At 51.9% G+C, this 5,313-nt stretch overlaps 1 pseudogene; it reads left to right on the plus strand.

The window, feature by feature from the left end:
• Nucleotides 1-88, plus strand: LOC111816653 (annotated as a pseudogene).
• The last annotated feature ends 5,225 nt before the right edge of the window (nt 89-5,313 follow it).

Consider the following 5,313-nt stretch of genomic DNA (forward strand, 5'->3'; position numbering starts at 1 on the left):
TATGAGCATGATTGGGTGTTCATGCCTCATGCATGAGATGTGCCTCCCTCAAACCTTGTTACGACATGGGCACATTACCCATTGGACCTTAAAAAAAAAGAAAGAAAGAAAGAAAGAAAGAAATTCTTGTTTAGAAGCCAACTACCAGGGTGCACATGTATAATCCCAGGATTCAGGAGGCTGAGGCAGGAGGATTGCTGCAAGTTTGAGGTCACTCTGGACTACACAACAAGACCTTGTGGAGAGAGAGAGAGAGAAAGAGAGAGAGAGAGAGAGAGAGAGAGAGAGAGAGAGAGAGAGGAGGAGGAGAGGAGAGGAGAGGAGAGGAGAGAGAAGAGAAGAGGAGAGAGAAAAGAGAGAGAGAGAGAAAGAGAGAGAGAGAGAGAGAGAGAGAGACAGAGAAAGACAGAGACAAAGACAGAGAGACAAGGACAGAGAGAGATGGAACTGGAGACATGAGGTCAGTCAAGCTATTTCCCCTGTCTCCTGCCTCCTGGGGACATCATGTGGTCAAGGGCTATCCCAAGCGACATGACGTAAGAGGATCCAGAGGAACAGATGGTGGCATGGCACCTGCAGCTGCCAGGGCCGCCCTGAGGACTGTACTCGGCACAGCTGCACACAGGCTGGGTTAGTAGGAACACCACGTCCCAGTCAGGCATTGGCCAGAGCCAAGGACACTGGCCTGGGGTCTGGACACAGCCTCTCTTGCAGCCTCCCTGCTGTGCAAGGGCCCAGCATCCCTCTGGCCCTCTGTCTTCTCTTTGCTCAGTGCCCTGCAGGGCAGGTGAGGCGGAGGGAAGGGTGGCCTCTCACCCCTTCCCACGCACGCACGCATCTTGTGCACGTCAGTAATGACCCCTCCTGGCCAAGAAAAACCATCAACACAACAGCAAACAGAGAAAGGGCAATGAGGACCAGCCCAGCCTTCATCTGCTCACTCACTCTAAACAGAAATCGCTTTCCCTAAACGGCAATCAGTCCCCGATGGCCTCCTTTCCAGCCCTTTCCAAATGCCTTGTATGACAATGAGTGATTTGTAACAACATCCAATCAGGCGCACCTAACCTTCCCGTAATTGCCTGTCCTTTTCAGCGTTCTTAAAAGCTTTCCAGTGGAAAAGAACAGAAGCTCCTTGTCAGAAACAGGCTATTATACAGAAAAAGGAGACACCCCCACCCCAGCCTCCCAGCCAGCTTCTCTGCACTGCCCAGGCCCTCGTCCCCTGCAGGAGAAATCTGCATCTGGCGGACACAGCAGGAGCAGCTACCACCTGCTGGTGAAGGCTCCCAGCTGTTCCTCTCCCCAGTCTGCTCCAGGCTCGATGCCTGGGTCCTGGGAGCTGCAGTGTGCCCTGCAGACTCCTGCACTTCCTTGCAGCGCAGAGGAGCAGATGACAGCTGCATTTTCAGTTCCCACCTGACTGTGAAAAGGAGAAGAACCAAGCACCAGGAAAATGCAGGGAAGAGGCTGGTGCCATAGGACAAGTGGAGAGAGCCCAGGTGGAGAAGCCACAAAGCCTGGATCCCAGATGAGTGTCACCCTCGTGCTCTGCCCTCCGATGGAAAGGACAGCACTGTGCTGCTGGCCCAGGGGTGGCACAAGTGCAGGGACAATTTCTCAGGTCCACCCTGGTCAAATAGCCCAACTTTGTAACTTACCAAGATCCTGAATCAAACCAAAGTAAAAATGTAAACGGGCAAGGGAAGTTGCTCAGTGTGAAGGCATGGGGTCCAATCCCTGTTGCTTCAACAAAGTTCCTTCCCCTCCCCACATCCTCACCAGCATTTGATATTATTTGATTTGCTGCTCTTTCTGCAGACGTGTAAATGAATAAATGACCCAGCAAGTCACCGTCAAGACAGAGAAGAGGCTATGGGCTCAAGGGTTCCAAGGGTAAGAAGAATAGAAATTCTCCAAGAAAGAAGGCTGAAGGGAGGCCACGCACAAATACCTGTGGCTCTGGCATTTTTCTTCAGAAAGCACCGGGTAGATGGCTCACTCCACCACACACACTGAGCTCACCCCAGCCCCCTGGCCTTGTAGTCCGCCATTTAGGTGGCTCTGCACTCTGCTCTGAGGATGACCGAGGGAATCTGCTCCTTCGAGTATTTGCAAAACAGTAAATATTTTCCCTAGCAGACTCCTTCCCAAGAGTTTTTCCTAATCCCATCCCTAGCATCAGCCCCCATTTCACATGTGCTGGGGGAGGGCTGGCTTTTAGGCCTCCTAGCTGGTCCAACCAGAAACTAAGCCTCTAAAACATCCCCACCTCCCTGTCCAGCTGCTGCCCTTGGCCTCTTTGCAGCCTGCAGCCTGGGAAGGTGCAGGAGCTATGTGCTCACACTCAGCCCCAAATACCTTCTCTACCATGAGTCACTTCAAGGTCCACCTCCCCCAGGAAGCTTGCCCTGCCTGCTTGCCAGCCCAGCCCAGGGCATCTCCCAGCCACAGTCAGGAAGGATAGTTTCCACAGCATGCTGGGCACCCAACAGGCTAAAACCTGCTTGCCTGCTGATACACCTGCTCCCTATCCCAACAGACATCAGGGCGGATGGGAAGGGGCCCAAATAAATGTCTCTGTTCTCTTCCCAAGCTAAAATCTGTGAATTGACTGATTGATGAAAGGTGCTGAATTGTGCCAGGAAGGTTGCCTTTTATCCCTCCAGGTCCTCCCCAAGGTCAGCATTCCATCTGCAGTAGGTCTTGTCCTCCCAAGCCCCGTCTCTGCCCTCGGACTTCTGCAGCCCAGACTCTTGGTGGCAACTCCCAGGAGACCTCAGGAGAAATTCAACAAGGGGTTGCTGAAGGAGGCTGCTGCAGGCTGGCATAAGCTAGCAGCCGGGCTGCTGAGCCTGTGATACTATCCCAGTGCCACCTTTTAGCGTCCTTCTCTGTCTTTACCTGCTCGTTACAGGTAAACTACATCCCCTCCTGCTGAGACTCTCATTCTGTCTTAGTGGGGAGTGAGCTACTAAACCCATGCTTGTCCTATGCCTGTCCACATCTGCACCAGTGGAGGAAGAAAGGAGGCTTTCACCAGGGGAAGCAAGGGCAGGTTTGTGCATCTTCCCTGTGTTCAATCATCGCCCAGCACGTGCACCTGAATGTGTGGTTTGTTGAGCATAACCCTGTGTGTGCTTTGTTACTCCTGTCTTAAAGACAGACAGTAACTGATTACAAACATGGATTGCAAGAAGGCCTCATTTACCTTGGCATGGTGGTACACACCTGTAATCCCAACTCTCAAGGAGACTGTGGCAGGAGGATCGCCTGTTCCAGCCCAGCCAGGCAATTTAGCAAGATCCTGTCTTAAAATTTAAAACATAGGAAGCGCACAGTGTGAAAGTCCTGGGCTCAATGCTCAGTGCTCCCCAAAAAATAGTGTCACTTCTACCTTTTTCTTTAAAGTCAAAGTAGTATACTGAGCTAGTCAGCTTCTGGATAACTGAACTTTATCCTTAGAAGGATGCTGTGAAGCATGAATTTTTATTACCTGGACTAGTATTGTAGGGGCAGTATCACTTCTGTTAGCAAAAGTGAGGTATGGCAGAAATGCACCTCAAAAACCTAATGACTTCAAGGGCCAGTGAGATAGCTCAGCAGACGAAGCATCTCTTTAGGCAAGCTCAGGACCCAGGGTTTGAACCCCAGCACCACATGCCACACCAGCCCCACCCCTGGCATGCTGAGTTGGCCACCAAGACATGGTGATACATGCCTGTAATCCCAGAGCTGGGGAGGCTGGAAACAGGAGGATCACTGTAAGTCCAAGCTGCATAGTGAGACCCTATACCAAATACATGTTTTTTAAAAAGTCATGTCAAAAAAAAAAAAAAAAAAACTTAGGGGCCAGGGAGATGGCTCAGTGGAATAAGCGCTTCCCTGGCAAGCACAAGGGCCTGAGTTCAATCCCCAGTTCCGCAAAAAGAAAAAAACCTCACAACTTCAGCCAAGTCCCTCCACCCTATGCATCTGTGTGCTTCAATTCCCCACTGTCACCTGTATGGTTGTGCTGTATCCATGTACCCTATACAGCTGCTACCAGGATTCAAGGATACTGTGAGGAACACCCAAGCACCAGGAAGTCACAAGGTGCCTGTGACACTGCTTCCAAAGCTCTCAAGTGCAGTGTGAGTGCAGAACACCACCACGGAGCCACCCTCAAAAATTATTCTTCTAGCCACAATGCCTCTTGTCCCTACCCCAACTGACCATACCTGTAGTTCCTTCTAACTCTTCATAGCTCTTAGCTCTCCTAGTTGGAGCACCCTCCCCCAACGCTATTGATCATTGAGGACTCTTTGCTCTGTCACCATCACTTCTTGTCTGTGGCACACTGCCAACCACAGGCCAAAGGAACTCAACGCCTGACCTGCTCAACAGTAACCGAAGTGCCTATCCCACAAAGGCAGAGGAACCCAACACTCCTGAAGCAAGCATGTCCTCCAGTTCAGTAGGATGAGGCATCTGGGCCCCATGAAGAAGAAATGCTTTGTCCTAGATGTCACGGAACCTTAGCAGTGGAGCAGGGACTACAATGTCAGTCCCTTGACGTCCAACCCAGCAAATCCTTCCCTAGCCTAAAGGAGACTGTCCTTAAAGAGTACATGACCACGTCCGGTGAGTGTGTGGAGCTTCCTGCTACCCTGTGCCGGTGGGACCAGTCCGGGAGGGGGCCGAACCGTCTCCCACCCCCTCGGGCTGCCCCCCAACATTCCACCGTACCTCCCCACCCCTCCCGCCGAGTAGGAATTTCTGCCAACTTGCAGGAACCCCCAGACCCAGTCCTAGCCCAGGTCTGGTGAGTGAGTGGAGAGCTTCCTGCTAACCTGTGCCAGCGGGACCAGTCCCAGCCCAGGCGCAGCGTGGGCCAGACCCTCTCCCACCCCCTCGGGCCTCCCCCAACCACTCCGCCTTACCTGCCCCACCCCTCCCGCCGAGTAGGAATTTCTGCCAAGTTCTGGGAACCCCCAGACCCAGTGCTAGCCCTGGTCCGCAGCAGGAAGGATGAGCACAGCAGCCAGACCTAAGCCAGACACAGCTGGATAAGTCCAAACTCTGCAGAGCTCCACCTGAACTTCAGTAGTGTGAAAGTTATAACTACAGCAAAGATCTACAAAAAAGGGCAAAAGACAGTGCTACACAAAATGATGAGAAGGAACAAAATGCAATCTCAGAACCCAAGCCCACCTGTAACAAGTGCAGAGGACACTAACAGAACAAATTGGAAATCACACAGCTGAAAGCAATGAATCAACAGCTTCTGAAATAAAACAGCTGCAGAAAGATATAGAAGACCTCAGATTGGAA

The sequence above is a fragment of the Octodon degus genome, unplaced genomic scaffold (genome assembly GCF_000260255.1).
Source record: "Octodon degus isolate 3935 unplaced genomic scaffold, OctDeg1.0 scaffold00036, whole genome shotgun sequence".
NCBI classification, from domain to species: Eukaryota; Metazoa; Chordata; class Mammalia; order Rodentia; family Octodontidae; genus Octodon; species Octodon degus.